Source organism: Sycon ciliatum, chromosome 3 (assembly GCF_964019385.1).
Source record: "Sycon ciliatum chromosome 3, ocSycCili1.1, whole genome shotgun sequence".
Classification (NCBI taxonomy): domain Eukaryota; kingdom Metazoa; phylum Porifera; class Calcarea; order Leucosolenida; family Sycettidae; genus Sycon; species Sycon ciliatum.
The window spans coordinates 36310914-36324292 of NC_088645.1; positions in this window are offsets into that span (position 1 = coordinate 36310914).

Below are 13379 nucleotides of genomic sequence, written 5' to 3' on the forward strand. Positions count from 1 at the left end.
CAGATTACCCTAAAAACAGGTACAGAAAAAACCTGGTTTAATTTAAGCGCCCACCCCACGGTGCAAGTAAAAGCGGTCGTTAAAGCCAGATGGTCTTTAGAACCAGGTCCCACAGTGTCTGTGTATAACTGTCAGTGCATGGAAAAACGGTCGTTAAGAGCAGGTGGTCGCTAAACACAGAGGTCGCTTACACCAAGTTTTACTGTACTCTACTCTCTCCACATAGCACACACATAGTCCTCAAGGGGCTATGTGTGTGCTATGTGTGTGTGTGGGAGGGGGGGAGGGGGGGGGGGTGGCACAATAAGAGCACAGGGCACTGAGCTTTTCTCGTTTGCCATGGCTGTGAATCGCCCTCATCTCTTCAGTTGAGTTACTCCCCACATAAGCAATGCGTGCTCGTGCTACGAGATTGAGTTCAAAAAGAAGAGAAAAGATATGAGGCGCATATGTACCTTAGGACCTAATTTCAACTTTCATCAAGATGTAACGTCAACGGTACTCAAAGAAAACACGATCGCGATCGATCGTGAAGGCAATGAAGTCAAAGACAAAGTCGATCTTGAATTTTTCGTTCCACTGCTATGTGTTTGTAATAGGTTTTTCACTTAACCCGACGAGACCACACGACGCTTGCAGACCACAGCACGAACAGTTCACCAAAGAGCTATGTGTTTGGTTACGACGACAGCGAGCGCGATGATCGGGATTACGGAGACGACAACACGTTCGCACTGGCGGCAGAGATGCAACAGCTCACAATTATTTCGAGTCACAGAGATTCTCCACCAACTTACCAAGACACTGTGTCGTTGCAAATGGGGGACATTCGTAGCCTTGCTGGCAGCAGGAGTAGGAGCTCTAAGTGCTCGGTGCGTTTCGTAAGCGACCGCCGTGCGCTCCCTAGAGCACAGGTTTACAATATCCTGTCACGTGCTCCTGGTTGCCCAAATCACCTGGTCACCACGCCAGCAGGCGACAACTTTCACACCAAGGTTCAACTCGAGCTCAACTCGAGTGAGAGGACTGCACCCAAAAAAGGTCAAACAGGCTAGTATGTTGTACCCAGCAGGCATGGTGACCAGGTGACTGGTGTACGCAGGAGCACGTAACCGCTTGTGCAACCATGTTCGATTGGGAATAAAGAAGGAACACTGTATCGCAGCCTTTTCGGACCAAAACCAGTCGACTCAGCGCCCAAAAGACTACAAGATGTGGGCCAATCGCGGTCATCCGTGCTTTTATAAGAACGAAATGGCGCTTTTAGTAACATTTTGCATACAAATCCCCATCTAGTAGGGTGCAGTCACCCGGTTTCGGTGGAAGTGTGCAAGTTCGATTGGGATTCAAGTAGGAAGGGAGCGTCTCAGCTTTCTCGGACCAAGACCATTCGACTCAGCACCCCGAAGCCTACAACTGGTGAAATTTTAATTTTTGCCTTAACTTCCCCTTTAAGAATGATGGTGTTGCCTTTCTGGGACAACTGTGTTTTAATAGAGTTTTGGTTTAGAGTTTGGAATTTTGTAAACAATTTGTTTCTCCTTTCTATAAACATTCCTGATGGAATTCACATTTTTTGGCAGTTAGTCATTTCCGGCACCTTCCTAGTTTCATGAGTCCACTGTCAAATTCAATATAGAAAAGACAAAAGTTGGGACTAGGCACCGGCGGATAATGCTAGCATAATAACTAGCATAATGACCCATGTGGGGAAGACCGGCACTGCCCTAGCATAAAACCTCCAAATGTGACCTTGTCTAGCACAATCGATGTGTGAAACTAGCACTACGTCCAGATGAAAGTGTATGCTGGATGCCACCGTTGCCAGAAGCGTGTTTGGCACTGTTTACTGCGTTTACGGAGTTGTTCAAACTGCACTGACTTGTACTTGGAGCTAAATATAGCATTGTGCACACTTTTCGCAAATTTGATTTCCAAATTTGCAATGCTTGTCTTGAAGTTCAATGTCAATGATACGGCGAGTCTTTTCCAAGTACGAACGGTAGTTTGTAATTATTTTGGCCTTCAAATTTAGCATGTTGAGTCGTTGTTGACAGTGAAATTAATTATAAAAGTGGTGAGTCCTTCGCTATAAGTGAGCAAACTAGTTGTACTGTCGTAGCTTGTCGTAATTTGTTGGCCCGATGGCAGCTACGGGTGACGGAGGCTCTGGTTTTGAAACAGAAGATGAGAGCAGTGAGAGTGATGGCTTTGTTTGCGAAGAGGGAAGCTCTGACTTGGAAAAGAACGCGGCAGCCGACAGTCTTCCAGCAGCACAACCAGCTGCTATTGCCCGCAAAAGGTCGTTTGCAAGAAGTGGAAAGTCAAGCGACTTGAGCCAGAATTCGGAAGCAAAGCGCGTGAGAGTGTCAGCTGGGAAATCCACCGCAGCTCCTCGACGCAGCACCCACGATCGGATAGCAGAATTCCCAGGCGAGTACCTCTCAGTTTCTGCGGGGAAACTCTACTGCACAGCTTGTAACTTGACGATCAGTATCAAGCACAGCATTGTGAAAGCGCATGTGAATAGCCAACGACATGTGCAAGGAAAGGAGAGTAAGAAACGGGCGAAACTTCACCAACAGGCAATAACTATTTCGTGGAAAAAGTTTTCAAGTGAAAGCACGTCTGACGTGGCGGGAAGCGGTCTGTCACAAGCTGTGTCCGAAGATGTTGTTGTTCGGCGGGCCGACGTTGTTGAGGCTTTCCTAAAGGCTGGAATTCCGCTCAGTAAGGTGGATCACCTGCGCCCTCTCCTGGAGAGTGGTTACGGACGTTTAACATATAGCACTCACATGGCTCAGCTGATTCCATTCCTGCACTGCAAGGAGGAAGATAAATTAAAGAAGGAGATATCAGGTGCACCGTATGTGGCTGTCATATTTGATGGAACTTCCCGCCTGGGAGAGGCACTTGCAGTGGTTCTGCGGTATGTGGATGCGGACTTCAAGATTCATCAGAGATTTGTTCGCTTCCATGTACTTACAAAGAGTCTGGGTGGTCTGGAGTTGTCCTGTGATACTGCCATATTCCGAGTGACTGCATAGGGAAGTCAATATTTCCCACCGCATGGATTGACATTTTCGTAGCACTATCGGGACTGCTAGCATTATAACTAGCATAATCGCTCCAAATAACTAGCAGTGCTAGTAGCACAATTTCCTCATATAACTAGCATTATCCGCAGGTGCCTAGTTGGGACTGAAGACGTGGCCAGGGCATGTGTGGAAAGAACGTACCTGTACAGGAAAATCCATCTCCAGTAAATCCAGGCTTGCAAACACATGAGAATGTCCCACTCTCATTAGTACAGTGAGCATCACTGCTACATGTAAAATTCCGTTTTTCGCATTCGTTCAGTTCTGTACAGGGGTAAACACGAAGGAATGAACAGCAATGTCTTACTGTACAGAGAGAGAGAGAGATAGAGTGATAGACAGATAGACAGATATAGAGATAGGTAGATAGATAGATAGATATATAGACAGATATAGAGATAGATAGATAGATAGATAGATATAGAGATAGGTAGATAGATAGATAGACAGATATAGAGATAGATAGAGAGAGAGAGAGGTACTTCCTCCATTAACAAACACTTCGTGATAGATTTTGAATCTTTTTGATGGATATGAAAACGCTTAGAACAGGTCAATAAATGTTTGTATCCATAATCGACTGCAAATCACTGGATGAAGGTGATTTAGCCTATGTACAGCACCTTTACAAGAGAAACTGTTGGCGGAATGAGCAGAGAGTTCAGTTTGCGTCGCTTTCGCTCGACTCATATTTGCCCCCACGTCACTGTCGTCATCTGCTGCACGCGACTCGTCATCTCTCTCGAGTCGTTGATCAGCTCCTTTCAGCCTTGCCTCGGCTTCTTTGATCACACTCGGCTGACTTTGATGTCGCTGTCGTTCAAGTAAGTTGGCTTTCAAGCTGCGTGATCCGCCGCGATGGCGATTCCTAGTCTCCACCAGGGAGTCGTAAAAATATTTTACGACTCCCTGGTTTCATCTTCGCTCTCCAGAACTCAGCAAAACGAGGAGTAAAGGCACAGCCAAACTGATTCTATTTTCTCTGATGGATGCCCCTGCCAGCACTGAACGGCAGCGGCTAGCAAGTCCAGTCGACTTGCATCGGACTGCAGACTTCTGAAAGAATACATGGTCATCAGCATTCGAATCTTGGCTTTGCGCAGGTTGAACAAGAACTTGAGTTCAGAATTATTTTCATTGAGCCGTGCGATCGGAGCAGCTCCTTGTTCACTCGCTCATTGTGTGCACTCGCTTATCACTCTCCAACTTACTCAGTGCTAGAGTAGTAGAGAGGCTTAGCAGCGCAATATTCCCTTGGAGAAGTGGTATTTTAGTTTCGCTCGCCATGACTGTCATCACCTATGTTTCCAAAGCACAACCAACGATTCCGCTCGGCTTGCTGTGAAAGGTCGCTTTCCTTGAATCGTACCTCTTTCATGGCCCGCTAGGCAAGGCCAAGGAAGTGATTGTGACTCATTTCATGGCAGTTTGTGCGCAAACCAGCCCCTCAAAAATCCATCACGAAGTTTTTGTTAACGGAGGAATTAGATAGAGATAGATAAAGAGAGCTGGAAAGAGAGTAAGAGAGAGACAGATATAGAGAGATAGAAAGATGGATTGAATATTTACCTCGACAGCCAGTGTCATTGCGCCTTAGCCCCGGTGGGCATTTGCAGAGGAAAGAACCAACCATGTTTTCACATGTTGCCAGACCAGTGCAACGATGAAGCTTCAAGCTACATTCATTAACATCTGTTCCAATACAAATATGAATACAAATGCGAATACAATCCTTGATTTGTTACATTAAGCACATGCTTGAGGGTTACATGAAACTTGGCGTTGAAACAAGTCAACCTTGCTCAACAGAAAAAGAGTGGGGGGGGGGGGGGGGTGGGCAGAGGTGACGGTTTGAATAGGAACGGTTTGACAGCAAAATTGTGTTGACCCAAACCGATCATCAGCATGGATTGTTCACTCGAAATATGGCATGTTGAAGTTTGCTCTGAGGCCAGAGTCGATCGAACTGAGCCACTCCTTTGTGTTGGCCTATTGCCGCCAAGTTGCCCTATTGTTCGTTTCAAATCAGAGGTGGCTCCACGATGGCCTGTTCAGAGAAACTATAAGCCTTGGGTGTGCTTCCATTAGTTTTCATTGGTACATGGTGCTTTATTGGCGAGAGGTGAGCTGCTGTTTACCTGCGAAAAGAAGTTTATTTTCGAACGACGTCAAAACTCAAGTTGCATAGCGAAGCAACACGTCAAAAACTCGCTTGCTAAGTATGGCGCTTCTGGTCATCGCAGAGCCATGAAATGTTGGCTCAGAGTAAATCACATCGTAGTCGCACTGTGACAAATGTTTTCTAATCAAAATAACAAGAGAGAAAGTGAATATTGAGTCCGTTCCGGTTTGCAACCTATTTTCTATTTGAAACCGTCTCCTCTACAAACGAGAGAGCTTGGAAGCTCAGGGCCCTACGCTATGCTTTGTTGCTATGCTCATCGTGCATGTTGTTAGAACTGATGGAAATATTTCCTGGGACCGGCGCTGACTCTGACGATCACGGGCGTTCTGGAGTCGACGGGATCTCTCTTCCGACGTTTCCTGTGACCGGCGCTGACTCGCCCGTTATGCTTGTTTTGGAGACGACGGGATCTCTCTTCCAAAGTATGTTTTTGCTGACTCATCTTATCAAGTATTCGGCAATTAACGTCCATTCTAATTGCATTTCCTCCTCGTCTCCCTATACATCGGGGAGTCGTATACATAATACGACGAATATTGTGGCCACCTGTGTTTGATGGTACGGTACGGGACAGATACGGGAGCCAGCAAATATTGTGGCCAGCTGTTTGTGGCCAGGTATGTTTGATGGTACGGTACGGTACTGGACAGATACGGGATAGCGCCAGGCGTGACACAAACACACAAACAAACAAACACCACATTAAGCTGTGCGGACCCAATTTGAATATGCATTGTGGTCAGCTGTGTTTGATGGTACGGTACGGTACGTGACAGATACGGGATAGCGCCAGGCAAGACACAAACACACAAACAAACAAACAAACAAACACACAAATACCAAATTAAAGCTGTGTGGACCCAGGCTAGCGCCAGACGTTACTGAAGTAACGTCTTCTGCATAGCCACGGGAATAAACCAGATTTTGGACCGGCATGATTCAGCACAAAACGAATTAGGAGTAATGAGACATCCCGGACTAGGAGTAATGAGACATCCCGGATTAGGAGTAATGAGACATCCCATATTAGGAGTAATGAGACATCCTGGATTAGGAGTAATGAGACATTCCGGTTTTCCTTAGCAAGGCTCACACACGTGTAATTATTACTAAAGTGGAGATGTGCATTAAACTATGGTGAAATCATCATATCAGTATCAGGTTTTGAACAGGTCTAAAAAGACACGAACTATTAACAAAATAAAGATTAACTCGGATACTGAGCCAGTAATAAAATCGAATTAAAAAAAAAAGAAGAAACACGTGAATGGAACACATGAGAACGAGTTGTGCAGCAACTATCCACGAAAAAATGATAACCGTTAAGAAAGTGCGATAATAGGGCACAAAACTGACCCCTCTTCGGTCCTACGTAACCATGAACCTTCCAAATTGGAAGGCTCTTGGTTTTGTGCACTGGAGATGTGTTGGAGCTGGGTCTCGGGTCACTGAATGTCTCAGTTTTGGTCTCTATTATCGCACTTTCTGACTGTTATCATCTTGTTATGGTCGTGAATAGTTGCTCGTTCTCATGTTTCTTCTCTTCTTTAAAAATAAAATTAATAAAGATGAGCTCACGAGAAGTCCACCGGATCTTTGACTGAGCACCTGACGGAAACACCAATTGCTGCTTAATTAACCCTTTGACAGCCATGGTACAGATATATGTGTACCAGTGTACAGTGCTTGCTTTGTCCTCGCACAAGTCGCCTGTCCCTTTGCAAGACCGGACGATTGAAAGGTAAAATATAGGTATTAAAATATCAAAAAGCTTTGAGCGATCTGTCAAGATTTTTTGGAAATAGCAGATAATATGAGTTGGACGCTCGTAACGGTTGATTTGGAGCGCCAAATTACACTGTGGCGCTGGTCATGTGGATCTACTGGCTTTTACTGTGTTCCTCGGGCCAGAAAATTTCTTATGTCCAAAAGCTTTGAGCGATCTGGGATGATTTAAAAAAAAATACAAGATAATTTGAGTTAAACAATCGACGAGGAGACAATAGTCGTAAAATGGCAATAAATAAGATAAATATTATTTAAAGAGTCGGCGTGGAGAAAGCAATTTTATTAGTGCAATTAGGAGTATAATCGATGCAGACATGGCCAGACAACAACGAGTTCATGGAATTTTTAAGGATTTTTATGTTATTCAAAATCGATTTTCGTGTTCCGCTCATCAGTGAATAGTATCGGAACTGAGGGTACTGTGTACAACAATAGAACATTTTATAACAGCATAATTAATTAAAAGTGTGAACAACAAAGGAAGCTGTATGTATTCGTGTGCATAATCCTGTTCTTTGTAAACAAAAGAAGCATGTAGTCGCGCTAAAGTTGTTCTCGTAGCTGGTTATCAGATGTAAATGTTGTGTCATGTTGCACTGTATCACTTCTTGCTTTGTGGCTGCACTCAGTTATATACGTTAGCACTATGTTTGACACCTATTATGTAATGCTGTAGCACTTCCTTTGTTGTTCACACTTTTAATTAATTATGCTGTTATAAAATGTTCTATTGTTGTACACAGTACCCTCAGTTCCGATACTATTCACTGATTAGCGGAACACGAGAATCGATTTTGAATAACATAAAAATCCTTAAAAATTCCATGAACTCGTTGTTGTCTGGCCATGTCTGCATCGATTATACTCCTAATTGCACTAATAAATATTATTGTGCACTCATAACAACAGCAAAAATGAAGAAAGTCAAGTTCCATAACGTTTTCTTGTGACTGTCATCAGTGAAACGCCGTCAGATAAAAATGTAATAACTAAAACACACACTTATATACATGTAGCTAATATGGTTTCAGGTAGAAATACAGCAGCTAACAAGTAAGGAGATGGAGACTGATGACGACGGATACGAGTAGGACGGGATGGACGGCGGCATTGGAATGGAGGTGGAGGATGAGAGTAGTGATGAGGAGGAGTTTGATGTTGACAAGAGGAAGTCCGCAGTGTACAAGCATTTAGTGTCCAGTCCAGAATGTCATAAGGTGTTTGACGATTCCTGGTTTAGTGTTATTCGTTGCGCACGTTTCTTCAAGCAATTGCAGGTGTTGGAAGCTGTGTATATTCGACGGATTATTCGTACTCGTGACCCTATGCTATGTAAACAGAAAGAAAACGTTGTATCACTCACACTCTTCAAGTGATACACACGCACCATTACATTCATTCACACAGTATCACATTCATCTGCCACTGCCTTTCTCACATACACTATATTCACACATTGCAAAGGTGCAAACTTCGCTTTTTGTACTTGTTAGCTGCTATATTTCTACCTGAAACCATATTAGCTACATGTATATAAGTGTGTGTTTTAGTTATTACATTTTTATGTGACGGCGTTCCACTGATGACAGTCACAAGAAAACGTTATGGAACTTGACTTTCTTCATTTTTGCTGTTGTTATGAGTGCACAATTTATCTTATTTATTGCCATTTTAATTTGAGTTAGACGCTCATAACTCTGGCTTTGGAGCGCCACATTGCGCTGTGGCGCTAATCATCTGGATCCACTGATGGATGGGTTGCTGGCTGTTGCTGTGTTCCTCTGGCCAGAAGCTCTCGAGACCGCCGAAGATCACCGAACACGGTCAAAGGACACCAAAGTTATGAGCAGATAAGTAACTGGGCTCGCATATGCAGTGCATTCCTTGAAATAATTGTGCTACTTAACGTGTTTTGGGGATTTCCCCTCATCAGTTGAACCTGAGTAGGTCTAGGAAGATTGTGCCGGAAGAGCATTAATTTCCCTTCAGGCAAAGTGTGTTGGGGATTTCCCCTCATCAGTTGAACCTTAGTGGGTCTAGAAAGATTGTCCCTGAAGAGCATTACTTTCCCTTAAGGCAAAGTGTGTTGGGATTTCCCCTCATCAGTTGAACCTGAGTAGGTCTAGGAAGATTGTCCCTGAAGAGCATTACTTTCCCTTGAGGCAAAGTGTGTTGTGGATTTCCCCTCATCAGTTGAACCTGAGTAGGTCTAGGAAGATTGTGCCTGAAGAGCATTACTTTCCCTTCAGGAAAAGTGTGTTGGGGATTTCCCTTCAGGCAAAGTGTAACTACTGCTTCCTGTTCAATGCGCCCGACAGCAGCAGGGAGAAATTTACACCAGGGACCACCATCACAACTCTCTAATGAGACATGGGCAGCACAAACAGGGTTAGGTGACAGTTACAGTTGGCTGTGATTGAGTGGTTGAGGATATTTTAGCATATGTATAGGTATTCAGGGAAACACAGAGTAATCTAGTTGATAATATAGTAACATTGTTGCATGCACTTGCTGCTATGAACTTGAAAACTCGATCCCTGTCATGTGCAGGTACGGTGTTATAGGCAGACTTGTCAGACAAAAAGAAGCCAAGCAACTGACGTTTCTCATGACTGGGAAGAACCTACAAGACTAGACATGCATGCTGGTCCAAACCAGATACATCCACCAAACATGTGTTCCTCTTCTACGCACAGCAGCTCGTGTCTCATTCTGCACTCTTAGCACATGCTGTCCGCGTCACCATTTCGTGTTCTCGAGGTCTCCAACTCATCATCTGCGCTGCCTCCGCTGATCCGCTGATGGCTTGTCATCTGAGCGAAACTTCGTCCCGTTCACCTGATTCTTCTTGCTATGGACTATTGCAGGCAGCGGAGTACTTCTGGAGATCCAGCTGCCAAATATTCTAGTCGCTCGTGCCCCATCAAGAATTTGTAACGGAATCTTTCGTCAAGAATTTATTAAATTTTGTTTCGCTCTCTTTCGAGCGCATGATTTTGCAGGCGCTACCCAGAGCGCAAGCGCCTCCATGGAGGCGAAAACATTTCCCTGGACGCCCCAAGTGCCTGGCAGATAAACTGCAAAGGTTATGACAACAACTTATAGTGAAGCCACCAAGAGGAAAGCACTTTCAAAGCGATAGCGCAAGAAGTCTTTCCGCTTTGATCGCGGTGATTATAAAACGACATCGATTCGGTTTTTCGCCCATTGAAAAATCGCCAGGACCCCGGTTCTTGCTGCCGATGCCTCATATATTTATTATTTACTTATTCCACATCCTATATGGCGTGTAGTTGTGAATCCAAAGGGAGGGGGTGAAAGCCAACCGCGGCTGACGAGTCTAGAGAGAAATATGAATCTATAGTGTTTACCTTCACAGTCAGTTCCATTACTGAGAAACGCTGATGGGCATGTGCACTGGTATGATCGGTATGTGTTTACACACATGGCCATTCCATTGCATTTATGAATGTTCAAGTTACATTCATCAGCATCTGTTCAAAATACAAGTTCAAGCCTTGGATGTTCAACAGCTGTGGGTGTTGAAAAGGGGTGGGGGGGGGGGGGGAGTCTGAAGAAGAAGAAAAACAACAACTGCTGGTCACCACCATGACTAAAACCAGAGACCTTCCAGCAATGGTGTACCTGTCATCCCATTAGAGACCTTCCAGCAATGGTGTACATGTCATCCCAGTAGAGACCTTCCTGCAATAGTGTACCTGTCATCCCAGTACAGACCTTCCTGCAATAGTGTACCAGCAGAGACCTTGTCAACCTTACTAGTACGTTCAGACATTGAATAGGACATATCACAGATTTGGTACAGGAAACTGCGGCACAGCACAACTTCACAAAGGACCATTAGCATGCCGTGAAACGTCACCGGGAACGAGTTCATCGGAACGCACATGAAACACGGCGTGATTTAGGATTAGCTGCGCGCGTTAACAACCGGTCTACATGAGTCGGCTGCTTTCCAGTTTCGAACAGTTTTCTGATATAATTTTTGCGAACTTTTCCTTGAGAACAATTTTCAGCCTGCCTGACTTTTACCCGAAGGAAAGTGAAAGGAACTCCATGACAGCCACATCACCGATGGATGGGTGCAGCAAAGGATTGTGTTCACGAGGTCCATGCCAAAACAGTCTCCGAAAGACTTTACAACGGAGCCAGTCAGTTAATATTACGTTTCGGAGCAGCAGACAAAAATAAGCAAGCAAGCTGAAGGTTGTCTTGAACAAGCCTAATTCTTGGCACTTTGGTTACCCTCGATCCTGCTCTGTGTCATGTTAGTAATGGTTTGCAAAAATCAATGGTCCTACTGGTTGTTTGGTAGATTTCGCCATCATATTTATTCTAACAAGAATGGGTGAGATATTCTAGAAATTTGAGAAAAATCGCAAAGACAAAAAGAGGCGTGAATACGGTGCTTGAGTAAAACTCACTCGTTCTGAACTCGTCAAACACGAGCATGTTTCACTTGGTCCGGACGGGACTCTAACCCAGCTCCCCCTTCACGTTGCCGTTTCACGGCTTGCTTATGGTCCCTACAGTCACAGCACTTTTAAAATTATTACATCAAGAAAAGCAAAACAATGGATGCGTCTCGTTATCAAGAGTATAATGATAAGCTCCCAAGAGTGCGCAATTCCTGATGCAGCGTGCCATGCACAATATGCATGTATGTTGTCCTATGACTGTGTTTTATGTATTGACTAGTACCCATCAAGTTTGAATGGCTACATAGTCCAAATCTTATACTCCGAATGTTAAAATAAGATACGACATTTGAGCCCAAAAAGCGGGGTGCAGCTGACAAAAACTCTCAAAACTATGTCAATGGCGGGTTGCTGTGGCTAGTGAGTTAACCCATTCAGCGCTACTGGGCCTTGCATATGGTACTCTGCATATAGATGCTAAAAACAGGGCCAATGGCAAGTTCTAAAACTCCAGGGTTCTGGCAACTGGAGTCCTCAAATATTTTGGAAGTGATTGCCAAGACTATCAACCACAGGGTGACAGAATCGATACAGTCCCCAAAACGAATAGCGCACCACAATAGGGGATGCAAGTTTGCTCAAATTCTGTGAAATACGCGATATGCGTGCAATTGCAGCTGAAAGATCGCTGAAAAGAGAAGAAAAAAGACGCATAGTGTTTCCAAGCAGGATCCGTACTCGCGACCTATCATACAAGAGGCAGGATCATGATCCAACCGACTAACAGTGTTTTTACACCCCAGACAGTGCCAGAAATCACTATGCCGTATTATCTCTAATATAAGCACTGCCCATTATTTTTTAAATGTACCTCCTCCCCGTGCTATTAATGGAGACGTTCCTTTATTGGAGACTGTTCCATTATTATTTCAACCTCATTTCAGAGGCATGTTGCCATGTCAAATTCATGTTAAACACACACATTTCAGGGTTTTTTCGCCGGTACAGATAATGAATTTACACAGTGTGCTTATAATGGAAACTGAGCCCTCTATTTTTTTGAATGCCGCTCCAAGGTGTTCTATTATTGGAGACGTGATTTTATTGGAGACTGTGCTTGTATTAGAGATGATAGTCTAGTGGTGAAACGGTAACCCTTTAAGCTAACACACGTGTACCTGGCTTAACGGGCGGGTTATCCGGTACCCTTTAGCAAGCCATACACGTTTTACAAGAACATTGCCTGGTGCGGGAATGCCACTGCATTGCCACTGCATTGTCACTGCTTTGTCACTGCATTGCCACTGCATTGTCACTGCATTGTCACTGCATTGTCACTGCATTGTCACTGCATTGTCACTGCATTGTCACTGCATTGTCACTGCATTGTCACTGCATTGTCACTGCATTGTCACTGCATTGTATTTGTACTTGTATTTGAATTTATGGATTCTCCACAGGCCTTAGCCTAAATCGAGGGAGTCTCCGTCAACAGCTTATGAAGAAGAAGCTGAGGAGAAAATAAAAATAGGAAATAGAATGATGCGGGGTGGTAGTAATATAACACAGTGCTCTATGACATCGCTACTCTACGTGGAATGAAACCAGAGGGCTCATAACGGGTGATAGCAAAGTGTGTGCGGACAAGAGCGGTAAAACATTTTGGGCTGGATACAGTACAAATGGCAGCCGGGAGGGAGTTCCATGTGGCAGTGGTGACAAAGAGAAAGGTGGCACGGGTGTGTGTGTTGGCTCTAGCAGGTGGGAGTAGATGTTGGGGGCGCCTGGCGCTGTTTGACACTGAGTAGCCTAGGTCCTCCAGGGTCGTCATCTGGCTATTGATAAGGTGGTGGAGCTCAAGAAGGCACT